This window comes from Lacerta agilis, chromosome 17 (assembly GCF_009819535.1).
Source record: "Lacerta agilis isolate rLacAgi1 chromosome 17, rLacAgi1.pri, whole genome shotgun sequence".
NCBI lineage: Eukaryota > Metazoa > Chordata > Lepidosauria > Squamata > Lacertidae > Lacerta > Lacerta agilis.
In genome coordinates, this window is record NC_046328.1 from 10849676 (window position 1) to 10875711 (window position 26036).

General features: G+C 46.6%; 1 protein-coding gene across 10 annotated transcripts in view; it reads left to right on the forward strand.

Annotated features, from left to right (window-relative positions):
* The window catches only part of ARVCF (ARVCF delta catenin family member), a 452118-nt gene that overhangs the window by 141106 nt on the left and 284976 nt on the right, over positions 1-26036 (forward strand). For 8 of the 10 annotated variants that reach the window (XM_033135996.1, XM_033136004.1, XM_033135999.1 and 5 more), the window contains exon 3: positions 17682-17780. The exons of the other annotated variants lie outside the window; for them this stretch is intronic. The gene's annotated coding sequence lies outside the window, so the exon portion shown is untranslated. The remainder of the gene's footprint in view (positions 1-17681; positions 17781-26036) is intronic. 10 annotated transcript variants of the gene reach the window in all.

A 26036-nucleotide genomic window follows, 5' to 3' on the forward strand; every position in this document is an offset into this window, starting at 1 on the left:
AAGGCTGTTCTCCATTTGGAGTCCTCACAGGTCAGTGTTTCCCAGTTGTTGGTGTTTATACTACATTTTTAAAGATTTGCCTTGAGAGAGTCTTTGAACCCCTTTTGTTGACCACCAGCATCACACTTTCCATTTTTAAGTTCGGAATAGAGTAGTTGCTTTGGAAGACAATAACTGGGCATCCAACACTAGTGATCTTTGCTTCTTCTAGTACACTTCGCATTAGTTCTTCCCAGGTGATGTGTAACATTTTTTTTGAGACACCGTTGATGGAATCTTTCAAGGAGTTGGAGATGGCGTTTATAAGTGGTCCACGTTTCAAAAGCATACAATAGTACAATAGCTTTGCAAACAAGCATTTTGCTTTCCCTGCAATTGTCCCAGGCCTCCAACACTCAGACAATGTTGAGCTGGGCGGACCAGTGATTTGACCCAGCGTAATGAAGCTTCCCATGAAGTTCACTGTCTACGTCATCACTTGCAGGGCTGGGCCACTCATGAGGCCTTTCCCCATATGAAACAACCCAGACCCTGTGGTCATCCTCTAAGGCCCTTTGTTGTATGCCCTTTCCACAAGAGGTCTGGATGGTGGCAACACAAGAATAGGCCTTTTCTGTGGTGGCTCCCCACTTGTAGAATGCTCTCCCCAGGGAGGCTTGCCTGGCACCTTCATTACATATCTTAAGGCGCCAGGCAAAAACATTCCTCTTCTTCCAGGCCTTTGGCTAATTAAACAATCTATGACCTTTTAAGCTGCTTGTGTGTGGGGGGTTATTGTTTTGGATTGTTATTATGGTATGCATTTTTGTGTTTTCATATTGTAAACCCCCCTGTGATCTGAAGGGCAGTATAAAATGTTAATAAATAATAATACTGAATTAAATGTGTTCAATCTGCTTTTGACAGGGGACACTGTGGCTGAACAGTCACATTTTTAAAAAAGCCCTTGCAGAAAATCTAATGCAATGCTAGTTCTTATTTGTTGAGAGAGAGAGAGAGAGAGAGAGAGAGAGAGAGAGAGAGAGAGTCTTGCTCTCTGCGTCACATTTCGTGTGCAGGTGGATTTAGTCCTTACTTCAGCAGCTTTCAGTCATTTATTCCTGATTTCCGGAAATAGTTCCTTTTGCTTCTCAAAACAACCCAAATCAAATTTTGTACATCAGTGCTACTAAGCTCTTCCCATTGTTGCCACCGAATGTCTCCGATTTGGCACCAAAGTTGGCAAGGATGTGCCATATACACAAATGTTTATTTTAAATTAGACTTTGCCTGTCCTCATCCTTGGAATTCTGCCTTGCAAAGTTTCTTCATATTTTGCTAAGCTCTCCCAAGTCCGTTTTGCCCCTTCCTACTCTCCTCCCTCTGCAATCCTTTAATCTCATTTCATTCCTTTGTTGCTTTGTTTTGATGGGCAATTCTGTTCTCATAAATGGAAATGTTCAATGGTATTCCGCTGCAATTCAATACAGTTGTGTTTTTCGACTGGAGAGTTTTGTATCAAAAGGTTGGGTACTGCTTTATGCTGCTGCTGCATAGGATAAAGGGATGGAGTTCATTTTGTCCTAAGCACTTTGATCCTGTTGTGTACAACTCTCTGGTTTATGTAGACTTTTGTTTAAAGGAAAAAACAAGTTTTTCATTATGGCTAAAAGCTATTCATGTTTTGAAAAGTCGGGATCTGGGGTTTAAGAGTGAGAGATATTTATTTTTAAATGTTTTATGAGGTTAGATAATAAAAAGACTATAAAATCTTTCTTTTCCTGTTTCTAAGCAATAAGCAACAACAGAGTAGTTGTCTCTGAACAAAAAAAAAGGTAAAGTCCCCCTGGATGGTTAAATCCAGTCAAAGGTGACTATGGGGTGCGCCGCTTATCTCACTTTCAGGCCGAGGGAGCCAACGTCCATCCACAGACAGCTTTCTGGGTCATGTGGCCAGCAGGACTAAATAGCTTCTGGCACAATGGGACACGGTGATGGAAACCAGAGCGCACGGAAACTCCGTTTACCTTCCCACCACAGCAGTACCTATTTATCTACTTGCACTGGTGTTCTTTCTAACTACTAGGTTGGCATCAGCTGGGACAGAGCAATGGGAGCTCACCTCATTGTGGGGATTCAAACCGCTGACCTTCATATCTGCAAGCCTAAGAGGCTCAGTGATTTAGACCACAGTGCCACCTGCCTCCCAGTAGTTGTCTCTGGTATACCCCGCCTTAAAGCAGGCAATGTGGAAACCAATCTTCCTAGACAATCTATAGTAGCTTGCACCAACCTGGTGACCTCTGGATGTTTAGGACGGAGCTGGGAATGGTTCCCAAATCCTGGACTAGAGCAAATGTGGTGCTCGCTCGATATTGGCAGACTCCAGCTCCCACCAGCCCCAGTGGGCTTGGATGATGGGAGTTGGCTAGAGTGCCACCATGCCTAAAGCAATATCTTGTGCTCTCTGCTCAATTCTGGAGCTGCAGGTGAATGCTGACTGCATCAACCCCGAAATAGAGCTCGTTTGTATGCATGGAGTCTCATAAAGCCTTTTTTTCCTGTAGCACAAATGTCTCCGGCGTAACAGGCGTAGGCTGCAAAGCTATTTTGGGCTTCTCTTGAGCACCTGCTGTGCTTTGCTTCATGGCAGGTGTGGGGCATTTTCCTAGCCTGGAAGAGAGTCATCATAGCCTGTTGTCAGCCTGGTTCTTTGGACCAGAACTGCAATTATCCGCTCTGAGTTCAGAGGTGTTTTCCATGTACCTTGGAAATGTAGGAAGCTGTGCCTTATACTGAGTCAGACCATTCAGGGGCAGAGGAAGGGGGGTGCGGTGAGTGCAGTGCGCCCTGGGTGTCACCGCTGGGGGTGGGTTAGACAAAATGCTCAGCGGCACTCACTGTGGGGTCTGCAGCATGCCCAAGCCATGCGTCTCTCCTGGGAGAGACGCGGTGGCTTGGGTGCACACAGGCTCTGTGCTGCCCAAACAGTCCGCCCGCTGCCTCCCCCCCCCAAGCTGTAGGGCAGCTGAGTGGGAGGAGGCAGGCAGACTCCGGATGTCCCGGGGTATGCCCTGCCCCTATGGTGGCTAGCCCCGCCCTCACCCCGCCCCAGGTGCCCTTGCAGCTTCCTTCGCCGCTGAGGCTATTGGGCCCATCAAGCTTAGTATTGCCAATTCTGACATTCCCCAGTGAAAATAGGGGTATCCTATTTAATAATAATAATAATAATAATAATAATAATAATAATAATAATACTGTTTATACCCCACCCATCTGTCTGGGTTGCCCCAGCCATTCTGGGTGGCTTCCAACATATATAAAAACATAATAAAACATTAAACATTAAAAAACTTCCCTATACAGGGCTGCCTTCAGATGTCTCCTAAAGGTTGTATAGTTGCTTAACTCATTGGCTCGGGGGTCGCATAACTCCATACCCTCCGGCATTTCTGCGGTGAAAATAGGGCCGTACAAAGGAAAAGCGGAACATTCTGGGATCGAATCAGAAACTGGGCTGGCTTCTGTAAGTCTGGGACTAAAATAGGGACACTCAGAGAGTTTGCAGTTGCTCTCCTGGGTCTCAGGAAGGGAATCTCTCCCAGTCCTACCTGAAGATGCCAGGGACTGAACTTGGACCCTTCTGCATGCCAAGCAGATACCCTACCACCGAGCTACTTCCCTCCCTGAAGGGCTGTAGCTTTAGCTTCACTTAAATACAGTACATGCCCCGCCATAAGGAGGCAGCAGATTGTCGGGGCTGGGCTTGGAAGATGATGAGCCTAAGCCAAGACTGCTTGGTTTCTCCCACCCCAGAGTTGCGAAGTTAATTGGCGGCTCTCGAGATTCCGCTGCCGGTGCTCCTAGTCAGGCAGCGACGCTCTGAAGCGGGAGGCAACAAAGACAGTTCTGTTTGGCAACGTTGCCCGAGACGTTTCCATGCCAGAATCCATCACTTGGGACGATGGGCCTCTGTGAGAGTCGTCATTAAAATGTATCTGTTTCCCCTTGCCTTTGAATGAAGAGACTGATTATTCCCGACATCCAGCGAGACCCGGTGCATTTGCTTCTCGCAGATATTGCTTATTTGTGCTGCGAGACGGGTTGCCTTGCTTTTTCTTGCATTAGAGAGGACTTTTCCTGCGGAGTTCCTCCCTGCTCCAAGGGCAGGAGACTGATTTTCAAAGTCTGAGGCTAGAATTGATGGGTTTCAATCGATATGGAAGTGAACCTTCTCGAGCTTTTGTGCATAATGTTTCCAGGTGGGAGCAGGAAGGAAGGAAGAAGAATAAAGTCCCGTTTTCAGTGACTGCATTTGGATTATCATATAATGCAGAGATGAGGAACCTCCAGCCAAGGGGGTGGGGGAGAAATGCAGCACTCGAGACCTCTTTTTCGGGCCCTTGAGACTCTCCTCAGGCCACACCCCTCAATAGTCCTGTTTCATGCCCCACTTTGGAGTTTTTGCCTGGCTGGAATGTGTCGTTGAACTCCAATAATGCCTCTTTCTTGCCTGAATGGAGGACAAAGGTCTGTGTTTATGTGTGTGGAAACTACCCTACTGAACAATTGGGGGGGTTTGCTCTGTCCACATTTGCTGTTCTTCCCACTTTGGCCCCCTTTGGTATCTGGCCCCCCAGAATGCTGCCTAGGAAGGTATGTGGCCCTTGAGCTGAAGTTTCCTTGCCCCTGATATATTGGCTTAATAAGATGAGATACAAATGAGCCTTTCCTCTTGTGTGTGAACTGGGAAACGTTGGATAATGACTGGACATCCATGGCTTCAAAATCTAGCCTGGCTTGGTCCAATGGATCAGCCATTAAGGGAAACCATTGTGAACTGAAGACCTCCTGGCATGATCCTCATCTGACAGCTGTACTTTCCTAGTTCAGATGAAATGGGAAGCCACTGACCTTGGGTCATCTGGAAGGGAGATGAATGGGACCCTTAGATTCAGGACACAGCATCTTCTGGAAACTGTAGGTGGCCACAGTGTCCGTTCCCCAGCTCACAAGGTACCATTTTAAATCCCACCAGTGTCCTCCATGCCTGAGGGCATTGTGGGAAATGATGGTTTGCAGCTGCCTGCCATCACTACTTGGTAAGCCCGGGGACAAGTCCACCAGTGTAGGAGGACTCCTGCTAGAATTAATTCTGCAAAAGGGCTCTTCAAACCTGGAGCCAACCCCTGCCTGGCTTATTACCCAATATCTGATCCCGCTGCAATTTGGTGGGAAAACTAGCTGTTCCTCAGGGCTGTAGGGCTCCAGAACAGGGTTTCCCAAATGGGTCTCCAGCTGTTGTTGGACTACAACTCCCATCATCCCTGACGGTTGGTCCTGATAGCTAGGCATGATGGGAGTTGTAGTCCAACAACAGCTGGGGATCCAAGTTTGGGAATCTGATCTAGAAAGAAGGGACTGAATGTTTAAACTGGACATTGGGAAGATTCAGGACAGACAAAAGGTGGGTCTTCTTCACACAGTTAACCTATGACATTTGCTGCCACAAGATGTAGTGATGGCCGCCAGCTTGGATGACTTTAGAAGAGGCTCAGATAGATTCATGGAGGACAAGACTCTCAGCGGCTACTAGCCACGTCAGCTGCCATTTTTGATCACAGTCGTACCTCAGAAGTCGAATGCCTTGTGAGTCCAACGTTTTGGCTCCCGAACGCTGCAAACCCGGAAGTGATTGTTCCAGTTTGTGAACGTTCTTTGGATCCTGAATGTCCGTCACAGCTTCCGATTGGCCGCAGGAGCTTCCTGTAGCCAATCAGAGGCTGCACCTTGGTTTCTGAACGTTTTGAAAGTCGAACAGACCTCCGGAATGGATTCCGTCTGACTTCTGTATGACTATATTTATTTCAACAATTTGCATTCCACTTAATCATAGCCATCTCTAAGTGGTGTGCATGAGACCCAATACAATAAGACTAAAAATGAGTTGAAACTATAAAATCAGAATTCAGTTAAGAAGCCTGTTGGAAGAAAGGTCTTCAGGAAATGTCAGACATTCAACAGGGGAGGGGACTTCAACTGGGAGGGAGTCCCACAAACTAGACCCACAGGACTGAAAACACTTGTAATAGAAGCCGTGCATCCAAGCCATGGGGGGAACCACTAACAATGATTCCCCCAAATACATCAGGGATCAGAATGTAAATAATCAAGTCATCCCTGAGTTGTCCTGGACCCAAACCGTTAAAGGCTTTGTAAATTAACACAAGAATTTCAAACCTGGCCTGGTAGCGTATGCACAGCCAGTGCAAGCATTTGAATAAATTCTGCCTCCACTCTTAGATGCAGGAAGCCTCTGAATACCAGTTGCTGCGAATCACAAGTGGTGAGATTGTTGTTGCACCCAGGTCCTGCTGGTGGGGTTTCAAGAGGCAACTTGTTGGCCGCTGTGATAACAGGATGTGGGACCAGATGGGCCACAGGCCTGATCCAGCAGGGCTCCTCACTGGTTCTCGTAAGAGTAGGAGAGTTTGCAGAGAGCAGGAACTGTTCAGTGTGTGCATTTCTCTCTAAGCTCTTGAGAAATCCCATGCAACAAGCTTGTTTTCAACTCCATACAATACTTTATTCTTTTTCTCTCACAGTAAGAATTTGTTCACAGCAGAGTGGGGGGGGGGAACACAACCCCTAAACTAATAACCCACCACATGGCAGATATTAATTGTTTGATTCAGGCATATCCATTTTGCTTTAATGCGTTTATTCATGTTACTCCCTCAAAGCGGGAATGAACATTGTTCTCATAAATCCAGAGAGACACAGAGAGAAAAAAGCATGCCCCGAAGTCGAACAAACATTTTTTTGGGGTTGCAGAAATGTAGCTATACGGTGGTGTGTTTGCATGTGTCTTTTTTTTTTTTTTTTAAACCCACCCGAAAATGAAATAATCAGGCCTGCAGAAGCTTTCCTCCGCACTCCAATCTCTAGACCTAATTAGCTCTCTGCAATATGGCACCTTCCCAAACAATAAAGGCAGAGAAGTCTCCCAATAGCCTGAAATCAAATTATTTGACTGGGCTAATTGACATGTAAAATAACCAATCCCTCTGCCTCTTTTTGCTCATCCAGCCAGCGGCAGATCTTCCCCATGAATTCAAATCCATGTAAGTGATTAATCACATGGCTAGACGGTGCATTTTAGATCGTAGCATTCAGTCGCTCCGTGTTCTCAGTGTCTGTGCAATACTATTTATAGCATCAATTAACTCCTCATCTTTGGAATATGCCGTTTGACACATCTGTTACACAGCCCACACAGATACTCAGCTGCGAGCACAAATTCCCTATTGTTTCCATCAGGGCTTTGTTATGGACAGGACCCACCCAGCCATTGACACTGGGATTGTTTTCTTTCCTCTCCTGAAGCCTCGGGGCTCAATTCTATAATCGGAGTACAAAGAATCAAGAAATCATTGCCATAGCCTTCTAACTTGCCATCAAGGCCCAAACCGATAATCTCCGGAGTTAATCCAAAGTCACTCATTCATAACTACATTGGATTGCTTAGCTTGGGAAGCAGCTCAGAAATTCAGCGTGCCTGGCTCTGGGTGTCACGTTGAGGAAGGACTTTGGGGTCCTCCAGACAAGCATTTGTCTTGTTTCGCTTGCACGAGGCTTAAATTGAGGTTAGACTGTGTTGGGGGGATATTATTGAGCATCCGTTTTGATTTGTTTGTGGAGTGGTTAGACGCCAATGAGCTGTCCCGACCCCCCGTGGTAAAATAATGACACATGACACAATATATAAGGTTAATGGGCAGAAAAAAGGACACAACTTTATTGGTTACAGATGATGAGCGGTATTGGCTTAAGCATTGGATCTAACCGGTTATATCTGACTCCAGCCCATCCGCTGGGAGTCCGGGAGGGGTTAACCCCCAGTAGGGGGAGTCCTGCTGATGCATATCAACTAGGAGCTCTCCCTGGGGTCAACGATAGGGGTCGTGCCTTAGACCCTAACCTCCCTAGGCTTCGGACAAGGCCAGCCCCCCCCCCCATTCTTTAATGGAATACCCTTCAAAATGCGGGGCAGGTGATGGCACAGCTTCCCCTCTTCACTTCTATAGAAAATATCCGAATGCCTAACAGCCAAAACCAAGAGTTGTGACGAATTGCTACGAGGTAGGCGAAAAGCAAATGGCTGGTGCCAATTTGCCAAGTGGAAAAATTCCTACCAGGCCCCTCAACGGCGACCAACCGAAGTCCATAGCAAGGTCTGGAAAAGAAAACCTTGAAAGGTGGGTGGGTGGGAAAACCGGAGCAGCTGGAAGCCGGGAACAGGAAGACCCCCCGGCTGCGCCCTGCCTATATAGGGCAGGCCACACCCCCAGGTAGACCGGATTGGTCAGCCTGGCATGTGACGCAGCCGGGATTCCCCCTATTGCGCAGGGGCTGGGAACCCACCCTGCGCACACGTGGGGCGGTCGTGACCTCCCACAACACCACCTCCTGCTAAAGATGGAAGTGGCTTTGTCTTGTTTCGCTTGCACGAGGCTTAAATTGAGGTTAGACTGTGTTGGGGGGTATTACTGAGCATCTGTTTTGATTTGTTTGTGGAGTGGTTAGACGCCAATGAGCGTTCATCTTGCACCCATCCCTATTTGCTTGCACTGTGTTTCTTTGTTCTTCCACGAATCATTTGTTCACTTCACACTTTTCACTGCATTTTGCTGCCACTTTCCAAACTGCAACATGTCATCCTCTTTGTTGCTCTAGGGCAGTGATGGTGAACCTTTCAGAGACCGAGTGCCCAAACTGCAACCCAAAACCCACTTATTTGTCGCAAAGTGCCAACACTGCAATTAAACCTGAATGCTGAGGTTTTAGTTTAGAAAAAAAACAACTCCTACATTAACATCTTTTGTCTTAAAAGAAAAACACAATAACAGAGCTTTCAATGATACAAACAACTTTTTATTGAAAGGTAAAAGTTTGCATTTGGCGTGCTTTTGAACAATTAATGTGAATTTTGCAGTTGTACGCATGCTGATAATTTGCCAGACCTTATAAACTCAAGGCGGCTTACTCCTGAGTAGGAACTGGCAGGAGGCCCTGGCGCATCAAAGTCGATGCCTGCTCAGCCCCATGCTCGCTCGCCAGGGTTACCATGGCTGTAAATGCGCCCGAGAGCAGAGCAATAAGGTGGGTTGGGCACAACCAAACTTGATGGCAGGGAGGTGGAGCCAGCTCAGAGGCAGCCGTCAGGTTTGGTTGCAGTGGGCAGATGGGCTTGGTCGGTGACTTGCCCTAGCAGTGCTGGTACTGTGCTGAAAGCAGCCAGGAGCCTCCTGGAGTGCTGGAGCACCAGTTTCATCCCCTAGCTACGGCGATGGCGCGCGTGCCCACAGAGAGGGCTCTGAGCTCCCCCCCTGGCACATGTGCCATAGGTTCGCCACCACTGCTCTAGGGTCACAAGAGCACTTTAAGGCTCTTTACTTGTGCAAGCCTAAATCTGCAGGTTGTGCTTGAATTGCTACTGCAGAAGAGTGACAGCCCAGAGGCACCCATTGACAAACTGTTGTCTGTCTATCGGAGAGCCACCTGGGTGGTGAGACGCCTGGATGCTATGAGCTATGGGGGAATGGCTGGAAGAGTTGAGCATGCCTAACCTGGGGAATAAAGGGTGAAGGGGAGACACAGCTGCTGCCTTCAGCTGTCTTTTGGGGACTTTTTAGTTTCAAGAAAAGTTGAGTAAGAGGTGACACGGTAGAAGCTTATGAAATTATGCATTGCCTGGAGGAAGTAGATAGAGAAAAGTTTTTTCTCCCTTTCTCATCACACTAGAACTTGTGGGCCTCCAATGAAGCTGAACATTGGGAGATTTAGAACAGGTGTAAGAAAGGACAATGGGGTGATGGGAGCTGTAGTTGAACAACACAGAGAGAAGCAAAGGTTCCCTAGGCCTGATCTAAACTGAGAGAAAGAGTTATGCATAACTCAACAGCTTGCACACTTAAATTTTTAAAATAAAAATGGCCAAGCTAATAAAAGCATGGTGTTATTGACCCTAAATGTTGTACCCTAAGACTGAAGAGCCAGGATCCAGTTTGGATGGGCACTATAACCAAAGCATACCTATTCGTTTCTAAAAATTCATGTTAGTTTGTTGGTTTGTGTGTGAAGAATCCGTATAACAAAGGGGGGTGGGGAAAGATGCAGTGTAGGAATTAACTTGCTAAATAAGAGCCGTGAGAGGTCAGAGTAAAAAAGTGAAGCCTATTTCTATATGGTTCTGTTTTGTGGAATACAGTTGCACCTTGGAAGTCAAACGGAATCCATTCCGGAAGTCCATTTGACTTCCAAAATTTTCGGAAACCAAAGCATGACTTCTGATTGGCTGCAGGAAGCTCCTGCAGCCAATCAGAAGCCTTGGAAGCCCCATTGGACGTTCGGCTTCCAAAAGTACTTCGCAAATCGGAACAGTCACTTCCAGTTTTGCGGTGTTCAGGAGCCAAAACATTTTTAAACTAAGCTGTTCAAAAACCAAGGTACTCTGCTGCCCTCTTATAAATGTCTATAGTTGGCTTAAAGATTTTCTCACTTTGTTATTTGGTTTCAATATTAACAGAGTGGGCATATCCTCCGGTTCCAGTGAAGAATTTTTGTGTGTGTTAGATTATGATGAGGAGGATATGATTTATATAATTGTTTTCGATCCTGATTCCTTCTTTTAGTTATGCACCACCGATCCAGTTATTTGTACTAATTTGGCTCTGTTTTCCTTTACAATATGTTTTGGGTTGATGTTGATTAATAAAATAAAACATTTTTTAAAAAAAGATGCACTTTCCCAGAAAATAACAGACCACTAAGCAGTAATAATAATGATGGTGATGAACAAACAACACTGAATAAGCTTAATTGTGTTTTGTTTGTTTGTTTAATAGAGAATTACAAAATTAGGGAACAAACGCATTTTAGCAGATGCGGAGAGCCTTTAATTTTCAGCAGAGCCCTTGAAACGTTGTCTTCAGCCTTGTTTCAAAATAAGAAGAAAAAATAATAATTACATTTGGATTAGGCGAGAGAACCCCAGCACCCTGACTGAGAGAGCTGGTCTGGTGACTATGAAGCGAAGGATATTGGCATGTTGACAGCACTGAGCTGATGGGGAGAGGATTAATGGGGAGCTGGGCCTGATTTATACTTATTTCATTCAGCTCTTGATGGCTCAGAAATAGAGACAAGGAAAACTAGTGGAATTTTTTGGCCTTTTCTTTCGCTGGGGGCAGGAGGGAAAGTCTCTAAATGGTGTGGTGTTGTAAATACCAGTGACTTCAAAATACAGTGGTACCTCTGGTTACGAACTTAATTGGTTCTGGAGGTCCATTCTTAACCTGAGGTACCACTTTAGCTAATGGGGCCTCCTGCTGCCGCCGCGCGATTTCTGTTCTCATCCTGAGGTAAAGTTATTAACCCGAGGCACTACTTCCGGGTTAGCGGAGTCTGTAACCCGAAGTATTTATAACCCAAGGTGTTTGTAACCCAAGGTACCATTGTACGGTGCTGGAGGTTACAACCTTCTTAGAAAGTGGCCTTTGTTAGCCTCGTGGCGCCACCCCCACCCCCCACGTTTGGGCTGTAGCTTTCATCAGTCTGAGGCAAAATGGGCACCAGGTTGGCAAAGGGGAGGAGTTGGAGGGTTCCAAACCAGAAAGGGAAGGGGTGTGCAGGATCAAACCCAGAAGTGTGGCTGCCCTAGAGGATCCTGTGGGGCCAGTGTCAGCTTGCTGCCCCCCCCCACTTCGCCAGAGGATGTGGCACTGCTATCCTCAGACTCGGGGGACTCAGTGTTACAAGAAACTCCCCTCACTTCATCTCAGCAGGAGACAAATCCTTTCCTCCTCAGCAGGAGGAAAGAATGATCTATCCTCTGCTTGATGATATTCCTCATTTGCTGACTTCTTCTGTGCTAATCTGTCACAAGCAAAACTTGTAAGCCTCCTTATCGCTTCATTCACTTGCTAGAGCAAGGGGGGGCGTTCAATCAGTTCCACAGAGCACCATGACATCACTTCCGCTCTGAAAAAGACAACCCTGGTCTTAGATTGCCTGTGTTAACCTCCACAACCCCGCTGGCTTTTAATACATGTATAAAACTGCGACACCCGACAGATTTGTGGAAGAGATGCAAGCACATGCCTGAAATTTAGGTTTGCCTAACTGAAGTGAATCGAACCACTCTGCTTTGTTTGATTTGACTGGGAATCTGGTTTGATTTCCAATGCTGCTGTTGCTGGTCTGCTAGTGCAGATAAGTATCTCAGGGCTCCCCTTAGGCTTAAATCAGATTGAATTGATTTCTGTCAAGTGGGGGGGGGGCATAATGGTGTCTGGGTCCAGAAATGCTTGCGCATGCTGATTGGATGTATCTGCGTATTGTTGTTGTTGTTTAGTTGTTTAGACATGTCCAACTCTTCGTGACCCCATGGACCAGAGCACGCCAGGCACTCTTGTCTTCTACTGCCTCCTGCAGTTTGGTCAGACTCATGTTGGTAGCTTCGAGAACACTGTCCAAACATCTTGTCCTCTTTTGTCCCCTTCTCCTTGTGCCCTCAATCTTTCCCAACATCACGGTCTTTTCCAGGGAGTCTTCTCTTCTTATGAGGTATTGGAGCCTCAGCTTCAGGATCTGTCCTTCCAGTGAGCACTCAGGGCTGATTTCTTTAAGGATGGATAGGTTTGATCTTCTTGCAGTCCATGGGACTCTCAAGAGCCTCCTCCAGCACCATAATTCAAAAGCATCAATTCTTCACCGATCAGCCTTCTTTATGGTCCAGCTCTCACTTCCACACATCACTAATGGGAAAACCATAGCTTTAACCATAGCTTTAACTGTAAGGATAGAGTTTCCAACTAAACATTAGGGAGAAGTTTAGAAGAATGGATAGGTTTGATCTTCTTGCAGTCCATGGGACTCTCAAGAGTCTCCTCCAGCACCACAATTCAAAAGCATAATTCAAAATCTGTCTATATCTGTATGCAATTCAATGTGTACATGTGCATGCAGTCCAGCGAGGGAGAGGAGTTCGTGCACAGTTCCCTGGACCTGAACAAAGAATCTAAACAATGTGGGAGTTTTGGGGGTATTTTTATATTGTGAAATGCTCTGTGATCATTGGATGACAGCCGATATAGACATTTAATAAATCATAATAATAGTGTCATGCTTTCTCCTCATTTCTGCAGCAAGTCTGAGGAAGTTCCATACGCTGTAGGAAACTGATAAGTCACTTGTCAGTTTCACCTGCACAGTGAAGACGCTTCTCTTAGGAAAGAGGGTGTCAGTTTCACCACTGTTCTTGGTAGCCATTGTGCAAGGAATCACTAGATGATGCACAATCAGTGCTGAAAATGAGAGTGATACAGCAAGCTTCCAGCACTACTGTGCGCTAAGTACATAGGATGACGTTTGGAGTTCCCCGTGTAGAGCAATTGATTGTTCAACCGCTCTGGGAATTGTAGCTCTGTGAGAGCGGTGGTGGTCTCCTAACAACCCTCAGCACCCTTAACAAACTGCAGGTCCTAGGTTTCTTTGGTGGAACCTGTGACTATTCAAAGTAGGTAAGGTAAGGTAAGGAACCCCTGGATGGTTAAATCCAGTCAAAGGCAACTATGGGGTTGTGGTGCTCATCTCGCTTTCAGGCCGAGGGAGCCAGTGTTTGTCCACAGACAGCTTTCCGGGTCATGTGGCCAGCATGGCTAAACCACTGCTGGCACAATGGGACACCGTGATGGAAACCAGAGTGCACGGAAATGCCGTTTACCTTCCCGCTGCAGTGGTACCTATTTATCTACTTGCACTGGCGTGCTGTCAGAGGAACGGGAGCTCTCCCCATCCCGGGGATTTGAACCGCCAACCTTCTGATCAGCAAGCCCAAGAGGCTCAGTGGTTTAGACCACAGCGCCACCCGTGTCCTTATTCAAAGTAGGATCATAGTGTTGTCAGTGTTGTGGCCAAAGAAATTTCCTTCAATTGGAGAATTCCCAACAACAGTGTAACCATCCACACCTCCAGAAAGGGAGTGTTCCAAACTGGGACACCACAATCACTATGCTAAAGCCCCTTGGGTCTTCCTTTTCTCCATCTCGGGCTCCCTAGATTGACACTCTGTTAAGGTTCTTTCCGTATCATAGTCAGATTGCTTACACTCAGCTGAAAGCCACAAGTCAAGAGGTCTTTGACTCTTGCCAGGCACCAGATTAACTGTACCTGGGGAGGCAGGAGGGGAACCATAGTGAAGAGGAAAGGAGCCAATGCAGGGGACATTCTACTCCCTTGTAGGGTCTGGGTGGAGCTGGGATGAAGAGGCTGCAGGTGCTATATACTGTCTGGGGCTGAATGTCCTGACACCAAACCACCTGTATCTTTTCTGGGGATTGTCCGAAGAATGCAGAGTGGAAATGGGGGTGACTTGGTGGAAATGGGGGTGACTTGGTGGAAATGGGGGTGACTTGGTGGAAGATTCAGGAGGGATGAAAGAAAGCAGCTTATAGTTAAACGATGAAACTCGCTCCTACTTGCAGGCAGTGATGCCCACCAACCTAGATGTCTTTAAAACAGGATCAGACAAATTCATGGAGGGGAATGGCTACTTGTCACAATGGCTATGCTCTGCCTTTACAGCTGAAAGCAGCAATGCTTCTGAATACCATTTGCTGGAAACAACAGGAAGGGAGAGGACACTTGTGCTCGAATCCCGCTTGTGGGTTTGCCACAAGCATCTGGTTGGCCATTGTGAGAACGGGGTGTTGGTCAAGAGGGACCATTGGCCTGATTCAGTGGGGCTCCCCTGGTGTTCTGCATGAGAGAGGCATGCTTTGCACATCTCCATATTGCCAGTTTGTTTGGCATATGTGACTTTTTTGTGAATTATCACTTTGCTATTTTGTTCTTGGAACGTGAGTTTTATTAAGCTAATTGTTAATTTAAAAACACTGTGGGACTCCCAGTTTCCTTAGCATTGTGAATATTAAATTCCAGCTCGTGGAATCACCGAGGGCTCGGTCGAGGCTGCCTGATTTCTAAAATCTTTACAGAGACAAAGTGAACAAAAGCCGTGAAAATCTCTAGAATGGGTAATTATAGGAAAAATACAACAACTAAACGTTAAATTGCTTAACGCAAAAAATATAAAGCCTTAATAAGGAGTTAGATAAGGATTTTCCTGAACGAAAATAAACCTAGAAAATAAACCTGATGGGTTGCCGGCTAAAAAAATCCCGTTTCACTGAGACTATCAGTTTCCTCCCCGTCAGGTTTATTTTCTAGGTTTATTTTCGTTCATTGTCTCTGTAAACATTTTGTCCCTGTTTTCTTACTAATTTCTAAAATCAGCAGTTGTAATCTCACATTGAAGTGTTACTCTTTCCTGTCCTTTTTTCTCCCCCTGCTGAGGCACAACTTTCATTGACCTACCCGTAGAGTTGAAGCTTTAAATAATTCCAGAATTCCTTCTGAAAGGAATGTCTAGTTAGGGAGCATTTCTTTCTCTGGATGGCATTTCCTTTTGCACTCATTTCCTCCTTGGCTGAGCTCTTCGTTTTACAGGTTGCTTTTATTTTTCTTTGTGCTGAACAAAACCTCCTAACCAGCCCTATTTTTGTTTCCTCTGACACCAGCACACTGTGCCTGCCTCTCTTGCGCATACATTGAAATCACCTTCTTTGTCTGCTGCTTTTTGTTGGCATGGGATGGTGGACAGCGAGCCAGATTGGAAGTTGGCCAACCAGAGCCAGGCTAGTTGCGTGGAAGAAGCATCCAGCTCGGGTGAAACGAGGCAAGGCAGATCTCAGGCTGGGTGTATGGTGGGCTTCAGGCTGTATACAGGACCAACTGAGGTGAGACAAGGTAGAGAATGCCAGCCAGACTCAGGGCTCTGATGTTGCATCAGCAAGGAACAAACTGACTCTCAGTCCTGTATAGCAGCAGCAACATGTGCACCCTAATTGTCAGCTGAGAAAGGTCCCCCATGCCATGATCCACAGGGATGCCCACTATCAAAGAGAGAATTCACCCAAGGGGAGGGCAGAAGTTCCTGGTTCTCTAAGCAGGACAGCAAGGCACCATGAGTCAAGACAAAAGTCATCACGTTGGAGGAACATAATGGTGTGGTTTCAGGACCATGGACAGTGGTCCAGCAGTTGAGACGGAGCATTCAAGTTGTTTCAGCAAGGTCCAGGAGCACCTGGCTGAGTTTTATAGCAGAACTAGTAGACCCGGCCACGCGTTGCTGTGGCTCATTTTGTGGAAACAGCCCTGAGACTCCCCCGTCACCTGTTGTTTTTTCCTCTCCCGTTCCCCCCTCCCTGTCCTCTCTTGTCGCGGACTCTCTCTCTTTTTAGTTTGTGCATGGCTTCCCTCTGACAACCTCCCCTCCCTCCCTCTCCTCTCTCCTCCTGGGCTGCCTGACCCCCCCCACTGGAAGGAGTCCCCGTTTTCGCTTCCCTCCCCACAGTTTCTCCATTTGAAATACTGCCTGCCTCAGGTAAAAATGCTAGCTCCGCCCCCTGCACACACGACCCCGCTTTTGCCTACCAAAGTTGGGTTGGTTCTCCAGAACCAGCAATGGTGTCCAGCATGCTTTCAGCTTTTCTACGTTCCCCTCCCAGTTTCTGGGCTGTTAGCAGAGCAATTTTAGCTATTTCTGAGTCACTCATGTAGCAGGAAGATGGTCTGTGTGTAAAGGAGCTGCAGCAATAAATCTCTCAGGAGCCGGCTTCTTCCTTATGTAGAAGTTTTATTATTTACAGCACAAATGACCTGGCATGGCTAACTCCCAGCAGAGCAGAACAGAAAGAGAAAGCGTCCCAAACACTGACTCACAGAAAAACAGCATGTCATGTGATCAGAGCAGTTTTAACCCTGTAAGCTCTGAAATATATCACAGCCTGTGGTCTTTGATGTCTACTGGAGGGCACTGGTGTGTTTTTTTGCACAAATTCACGGATTTACCAGGGAAAGATGTGATATTTTTGCAATCTAGGTACCTAAGAACCTTCCCATATGGCCAAGGAATGTTGTGTCCAAATTTGAAGGCAATCGGTCAAGCGGTTATGGAGCATTGCGGCTACATCAAACAACCCATATTGAACGTTTATATATATATATATAGATTAGGTAGTTACTGACTGGAAGTATGTCTCTAGTCCACATAGTTGTAAGAAAAAAACTTAGGTGTAGCTAGGGATGGACGAATCTGATAGTCTTACTTTCTCTTGGTTTCTCATTTTCCCACTCTTTAAGTTCAGTTCTCCACATTTTCTTATCAGTTCATGATTTTTTTTCAAGTCCTCATAAAAATTCACAAGTATTTCAGTGTGGATTTCTTCTAATACACACATCTTTGTATGTAGTTGTGCCTAAAACACACACTTTTGCAAAGCAGCTTTCCCTAATACTTTTTGGATCTTAATTTGCTTAATACATGCATTTTAATGTGTGCATTTTTGTACCATGCTATGTGGCTAGAGAACTGCATTGCAAAATCTTGGATCTGTGAATTTAGAAGGATAGTTTTGTTACGGTTCACGCAGTTTGGAAAGTGCAAATCAGGTAGGTCCTCTTTTTAAATACAATTGGATTTAATTTCTCCCCATCACTGTGTCTACCAAAGAAGGATACTCCAGTTACTAACCCCTCTAGAACTAACTTTTCTTCTCTCCTCCTCTCTTCTCTTGCAGTTGATTCGGCTTGAGGCCTTCTATGGGTTTACTTTCCTCTAACTTTTAAAGTGCGATGCCCCAGCTTCATTGACACAAAGACGTTCCTAATCTTATTGGGTGTGTATTGCCTGGTTTTCAGTGCATGCTTTCCAAATCTGCATGAGAAATCACATGCCCTTGAATGCCGTTTGATTACTGTGTCATCACATCAAACCTGCTCCATGAGCTATCAATTTCATTGCAAAGAGGATGCTGTCTTTGCTCCTTCCTCTTCAAGACGCTCTTCAAGTGTACAACTCTACACCCTGCAAAACATTCTAGGGGTAATAATAATAATAATAATAATATTAATAATAATAATAATAATAATAATAATAATAATAATAATAATAATAATAATTTATTTATACCCCGCCCATCTGGCTGGGTTTCCCCAGCCACTCTGGGCAGCTTCCAACAGAATGTTAAAATACAATAATCTATTAAATATTAAAATCTTCCCTAAACAGGGCTGCTTTCAGATGTCTTCTTAAAGTCTGGTAGTTAGTTTTCTCTTTGACATTTGGTGGGAGGGTGTTCCACAGGGCAGGTGCCACTACTGAGAAGGCCCTCTGCCTGGTTCCCTGTAATTTGGCTTCTCTTAGTGAGGGAACTGCCAGAAGGCCCTCGGCACTGGACCTCACTGTCCGGGCAGAACGATGGGGGTGGAGACACTCCTTCAGGTATACTGGACTGAGGCCGTTTAGGGCTTTAAAGGTCAGCACCAACACTTTGAATTGTGCTCGGAAACGTACTGGGAGCCAATGTAGGTCTTTCAAGACCGGTGTTATGTGGTCTTGGCAGCCGCTCCCAGTGACCAGTCTAGCTGCCGTATTCTGGATTAGTTGTAGTTTCTGAGTCACCTTCAAAGGTAGCCCCACATAGAGCGCATTGCAGTAATCCAAGTGAGAGATAACTAGAGCATGCACCACTCTGGCGAGACAGTCCGTGGGCAGGTAGGGTCTCAGCCTGAGTACCAGATGGAGCTGGTAGACAGCTGCCCTGGACACAGAATTAACCTGTGCCTCCATGGACAGCTGTGAGTCCAGAATGACTCCCAGGCTGCGCACCTGCTCCTTTAGGGGCACAGGGAGTCCTCCACACCTGCCCGCCTCCTGTCCCCTAAGAACAGTACTTCTGTCTTGTCAGGATTCAACCTCAATCTGTTAGCCACCATCCATCCTCCAACCACCTCCAGACACTCACAATGCTAGGGTTATGCTCAATGCTAGACCTTCTCAATGTAGACCCATTGAAGTTAATCAACAATTTAAGAAGGATATTGACAAGCTGGAATGTGTACAGAGGAGGGTGGCCAAGATGAGAAAGGGCCTTGAAACCAAGCCTTATGAGTAATAGTTGAAAGAATTGGGTATGTTTAGCGTGGAGAATGGAGGACTGAGAAGTGATATGAGAATCACATTCAAATATCTGAAGGGATGTCACATGGTGGGTGGAGCAAGCTTGTTTTCAGCTGTTCCACAGGGCAGGACCCTAACCAATGGATTCAAATTACAAGAAAGGAGATTATGAATAAATGTTAGGAACAATGTTCTGATGGTTAGAGCTGTTCAACAGTGGAATGGGCTACCTGGGAAAGTGGATGACATTCCTTCATTGGAAGTTTTTAAGCTGAGCTTCAATGATCATTTTTCAGGGATTCTTTAGCTATGATTTCTGTATTGCAGGGAGTTGGACTAGTTGACCCTCGGGGTGTCTTCCAACTCAACAATTCTATGACTAACTCAGGCCCTTTAATTTCAGTGGGTATACTCTAAGTAGAACTTACTTGGATACCACCGCCTGCTCTGTTTTCTTGCATTTGTGCACAGCATGGAATAATTGTTAATTTGCTATTCAAATTAAGTCTCTGGCCCTCCTTGTTGACTGACCAAAGATGCTTCACTAAAATGCTCCTCTCCCAGAGACTCTCAGGATGGTTGCATCCTGTAGTGATGGGTAGAGAATAAAAAATTATGCAAGATCTGGCTCGTGCATAATCTTTTGACTTTCTGTGGCAAGTGTTCATCTGTCACCAGTATTGTTTATGGGTGGTGTTTTTCAATCCAGTTCCATTTTTACTGCAAACAATGGCAAATTTGCAAATGGCAGCCCATTTTAACTTCATGAATTGGCACTGTAGCTGGATAAAAATTTGGAGATTCAGTTAACTGAGGCTGTAAGGAGGAATAAGGAGCGCAGTTTGCCCTCGACCCCAACAGTTTCTCTCCAACACACACTTTCGCTTTCTCTCACAACCATCCAGTCCAGATGCTCTCGCTTGAGAGTAAGGAAGAGATCTTTAATGAGACGGAGAAGACATACACGCACAACGACAGGTGATACACTCCAGCCAAGCGACAGGAAAGGCGAGGTAATCCGAGATCAGGGCAGGAAGATCAGAACTGCACAGAACAATGGAGTTGTCCCAATGGGGTGGCATGCCCACCTGCCAGGCTGTTAAAGACAGGGCAAGGCACATTCACTCGCAAGACTCTTGTGCCTTGCAAGACTGCTGAGCATGCAGACATTCACAGCATCAGGGAGGCTGATGGGAGTGCCGCCGGTTCTTGGCCACCAGGCTGCACCCTCCGCTTCTGACTCTGCTTCCTCCACCGCCGGTAATAGGCTGACACCCTCTTTTTCCTTTCCCCAGGAGGGAAGAAGGCAGAAGGGAATCCTGGATCCGGATCTCTGTTCCCCGGCTTCAGCCTAGCCCCCAGGTCACCCACGTGTTTTCCCCTCCTTGTCCACACGCATTTGATCACATGGGGCATGTTCGCACATGTGATCACACTGGAAACGAGTGTGGTGTACGTTTAGAGTGTTGGACTAGGACTTAGGAGACGAGGGTTCAAATAGCCACTCAACCATGGAGCTCACGAGCTGACCTTGGGCCAGTCACTGCTTTTCAACCCAACCCACTTCACAGAGTGGTTGTGGGGTTTAACTGGGGAGAAGCATGCATGCCACCTTGAGCTCTTGGGAGGAAAAAGGTGGGATAATACTGCAATCAATCAATCAATCAATCAATCAATCGAATACAAAGCATCTTTTGGAGCAAGTGGAAGAATGCTTCTGTGCTGCAAAGCAATGTGCCTCTTTTTTGCAGAGAAATAAGCTCCCCCCTGAGCCAAACACATAAGGCCTCCCTTCTCCACGCTCACCTTGGCTTGGATTGAATGATGAGCAATCCAAGGGAAAGACCCCCGTTCCAGAATGGAATCCTATGACCCCCTTTTTTGATTGCCCATTACGCCATTGTCTAGACACCCTAGCTTTAATCTCTGCCTTTTCAATCTCCACTTATTGCAAAGCACAAAAGACACAGCAACGAAACAAAAGGCCTTGAAAACGAGAGTTCTCGGAGTTCCTTTAATGGGTGCCTTAATTTGCAAGGAACCGTAAGTGGCATCTGAAACAGGCCTCGGTGGTTCCTGAATTCTTCATGAGCACTTAAGAGGTCCTGAGTGGGCTATTCCCCACCGACACCCGTCTCTGTTCTTAGCCCCTGCTTACAATTGGGAGCTGCCATAGTGCATTTAATACGCTCGGATACACGAAGATAGTGGAGCCTGTGGGTTTAGCCTCCCATTGGCCCTGGAAGAAGCCTGGGGGTGGGGGTTGGGAGAGAGAGAGAGAGAGAGAGAGAGAGAGAGAGAGAGAGAGAGAGAGACCCTGTACAGCTTCAGTCTTTTAAATGGGCAATGGAGCAGAAATATCCGGGATTCCTCCTGGATAGCCAGCCATAACCCAAGTCTCTCCATGCCTCACGGCTACAGAGCTATGCAGGCTTCAAAAAAGCACCCAGCAGTGTAGAATCTATGAAGCAGAATCAAGGGCCCTATTGTAAGATGTTGGAAAAGAGGGAGGGGAGACACATAAGCTTATGATGATGGGGAGTGGAGGGAGAGAGGTTTCCCTGCTCTGTCTCCAGTAGACGGATTTCTGGAAGGGGAGGGGTGTCATTCCTCCCTAAAGACCTTTTCTTTCTGCATATGCAAAAGGATCTGGGGTTGCTACTTAGTCGGTCGGCGTTAGAGCCCGAAAAGTCTTCTCCTTTCTCCTTTTTTGTGATGGAGGACAAAAGGAGCTGCAGGTCAAAGGCTTGGTCAGGTAAGCGTCCTCTGATTCCGATGCCAGCCTAGAAATAGAAGAGAGGTTGTTGCGGTTGTTCAGTCAGCACCGGGACTCTATGAGGACAGGTGGTAGAAAGTGAATGGAGCCCCTAGATAACACTAGTAGCATTTTGAGCAGAGGTATAACACTGGTGATAGATGCAGCACAAATGGGCTCCTGCTAGGGGTCTCTGCATCCTAATTCTAGTCTGTAGACCAGCAAAGCTGTAGCTCACTGGTAGAGCACATCCTTTGCTAGGAGATTTGCTGCCAGTCAGAGTAGGCATTGCTGGGCTTAGATCAGCCTTCTCCATCCTGGTTCCCTCTTGATGTTTTGGAGCTCAGAGCATCTGTTTTGCACGCAGAAGGTCCCAGGTTCAATCCCCGGCATTGGCTGGGTTTCAGGAAGGGAGTCTTTCCCAGCCCTACCTAGAGATGTTGGGCCTCTGTATGCACACGTTTCTGGATCTCAGGCCCATTGACCTCTGCTTACCTTCAGGAGGGTAATTAAATCACAGCGGGGATGTTGACATTCTCCTCCACCCTACCAAGATCCCAATGCAGATAACATCCGCATTCTGTGGCATGCAGGCCACAGAAGTGGTCCAACCACACCAGGAACCCCAGTTCATCCCAGAAGTCAAATACAAGATGCTCATGTTGCCTTTTCCTATACTCTGAATGACGACTTTGCTCTGTCTGACTTTGCTGTCCGTATTCTGAGTGAAGCTCCGCACTCTTCAGTGGAGCTCCGTATGCTTCCATGTGTGTGTGAAGCTCCCTGTGTTTCTTCTGTCGAAGCTACAGGATCCCATTCTTTTCTTCATCTTTTTTCCAACTTCAGAGAAAAGAGTCTCAGTTAAAGCGCCCAGCCATCTCTGCACATATATAGTATCATTTTGTAGGAACCATTTCACTTTGCAGCAACCAAGCGCCCTTGCCGGGTCAATGCAAAGTTAATTTTCACCCTGCGCCTCTGTGCAGGTGAGGATTATGCACCAATCCTTTCTGTGGTTCCGCTGACATTCCTTTGAAGAGGGATCAGAAAGATATTCCTTTGTGTGGCTCCTTGCTTTCTTCCAAATCATTTGATATACTCAGCAGCCCCTACATTTCCTTTGCGGGAGTCGATGGCCACAGTGTCCTCTGCTTAACCATGTTTCAAAGCAGGCCGCTGCATGAGGTTCTCTTCCAGCTTGTGACAATCCTTGGTGATTAGCTTGTGCATGCAGACGATCTGCTAATGAGATGTGAAAGAGCGTGCCAAGATAATGCCATTCTCCAGCAAGCTTACCTTGTCACCCTGCTCCCCAGATTTCTCTTTTCTTTAAGGAAACCAACAAGAGGGGTCACAACCGGAATTCACCTCCCTCTAATCATAAGAGACTGTTAGAGTAAAAATTCTGCAACCAGAAAAGCTGGGCTTTGTGACCTCCATGAAATATTCAGGCGCACATCAATTTTGAGATTTTATGCTGCTGGGATGTGAAAAGGAGTTGAGGATTGGCTCTGAGGCCATCCCTCTGGCAGCTGAAAATCTATTCAGCACTTCCTCCGCTTCTGAGATTTTCAGCACGCATTGCATGCAAACCATTTAAGCATTGTATGTGTGTGTTCATAATGGCTAGAAACTTTATTTAAGCAGAAGCTGAGATTCTTCAGAAGGTGAATTGTATACCTCACATTTGTGCAGAATTTCAGCTCCAACACCCCACCCAAAATAGTCTGATAACCTGGAACGGCCGTATCTTTCTCTTTCACTATTGGCTTTTGATGTCAGGGTTTGTGTGCATGGAAGCATGCTTAGCCTCTCTGCAGTATGTCAATTGTCTTATTTACGACATCTGTCACATCTTGCAGTGTACATTGTGCTGTTATCCTCTCAGTAAGGGCTAGTAGTGGCTCCCAGTGTAAATGCTGCAGCATGGGATATTTTCAAACACATTTGTAGGTTTTTTGCTTAGAAAAGAAAGAAAGAAGAAGAAAGAAGAAAGAAAGAAAGAAAGAGCGTCTGCCACGCTACAAGGCAAAACACCACACCTTGAATTAGGAGAGCCCGCCCACATTGGAGGAACCCTACTTTGGGCTGCCTCAAACCTGGAGCTGGCCCCTATGTACCAGGCAGACAGCACAAGAAGGAATATATCAAAAATTAGGTCAACCACCACACATTGCTAGCAAGCTGCATTTGAGCTGTTCATGAGCATCTATTCCTCCTGGATTATGTGAATGAGCAGATTTGAGCTTTGGGCTCACACACTCCCACCTTTCCTGCCATGACTTCAGAAAGATATCAGAAGCATCCTTTGCCCCTTTAGCTAACAGCAGCTTCTTGTTAAGTCTGAATTGGAGGAAACTGTTTGTTTATGCTTTCTTGAAGCATGCCAGGATGGAGCTGTGCTTGATCTCAAGAACATAAGAAGACCTCCATCTAGTGCTGCAGCATCCTGTTCTCACAGTGTCAGCCAGATGCCTAGCGGGAAGCTTAAACCATAGTTTAAACTAACCAGAGTCCCTCGGTTCAAATGCATCAATAAACTCTGGTTAATTTCAGCTAGGAAGGAGATGCTTCTTCCATGCTCCTGAAGGAGGGAGTGCATGAGTCGATGCTCGTTCACATAGCACTGGAAAGCCACTTCTAGCAGTCCATCAACCCTCTGCCAAAATAGGGCGCCTCTTCTTAGCTTGCAAAATCACGTCTTCTCCCTCTGCTGGTGGACCATTTCCACAAGGACTCGGAGACGCAGGAAACAGGAAGGACAGTGGGGCAGGATTCCTCTTTCCTTTTATTAATCTAGATTTCTGAATTTCTGAACCCCCAAAGCTGTCTTGCAATGGCACCACACCAGACTGTGAGAAGAAAGAAGGGGAGCGCTTTCTTTCCCATTGCAGTGCTGGGCTAGGCAGAGAGAAAAGTCTCCTCTCTTCCCAGTGCTGCAGTGGGGAGGGGAGGCAAACACACCCCTCTGCTTATGGCAGAAGAGTCTGTGCAGGGTTGTCTTGAATAGTGTGCATGTCTATATGCGCCTGTCAATCAATTCAACTTATTGTATATAGCCCAAGGCCTTCACAGCAGAAAGCAAGACATCAAACAACACAAAGTCTGTAACTTGCAGCATAAAAATTTAAAATCACAACGCATCACCACAACTGGAGCGAAGCTTCTTAGCTGCCAGAGAAAATTTGGCTACCAAATGTGTCATTTGTATTGGCTAAGAGTTCAACTGTCACTTCCTGGGAGAACCAATAGAAAATTGGAGATAACCTATTTTCCCCCCCTCCCCGATCTGTATATAAAGGGAAAATCTGCCTGTCGGTAGGTGCGCCTGCCTGTTTGTGCCTCTTTGCATGTTCATTTACCTGCAATCCACCTGCTCAGGGCTGGCTTAGGATCATAGCTGTCAAGTTTCAGATTTGAAAATAAGGGATCAGCACACCCTCACCTGTCCCAGGGACAGCCTACGGTTCTCAGGGACAGTCCACACCGCGGTAATCCCCCCAGGCTAAAAATTAATTTACACCAGGCTACACACCACCATCTTTCCTCACCTCATGGTCTCTTTTCCAGGGTGTCTTCTCTTCTCATGCGATGCTTCAGGATCTGTCCTTCCAGTGAGCAGCCAGGGTCAATGTCCTTTAGAATTTTCAGAATGGACACCACCCCTATCTAAAAGGAAAGGATCCGCAGGCCCTCCCTCCCGCCCCCGCCATCCCCAGGAGCAGCCAGGCCCGCGTGGGAAGGAACAACACCAGGCTGCATGATGCGACGACCCCCGCCCGCATGGGGAACTTAAAAGGGGTTCCTCTTCTAAAAGTAAAGGATCCCGAAGCGTTCCTCCCCCATGTTGTGGGGGGGGGTTTAAGGCCAAAGGCCCCAGGCCTACTTTGTCCATAGACGAAGTCCAGGGATGTCCTCTTGGTAGAAGCTCTGGAGCCGATCCAAAGCTCCAGTGGGGCTTCATAAAGGAGCTCTAGGAGGGACCAACGAGTGGCAGCCGAGGCGGCCAATGAAGGCTCAGCTAGGTGGGGGTTTTTTTTGTTCTTGTTCTGCTCCCCTGGCTTGCAGCATCCAATCCTTAAAGGCAGGAGGCGGGATTTCTTCGCTGCAGCCTTTAACCCTTCATCGCCCGTGACTTGTGAGCCAGGCAGAAAGCAGAACTTTGAAAACCCGGTATTATACGGGTTTTTCAGTCATCCGGGAGAGCAGCGGGAAACG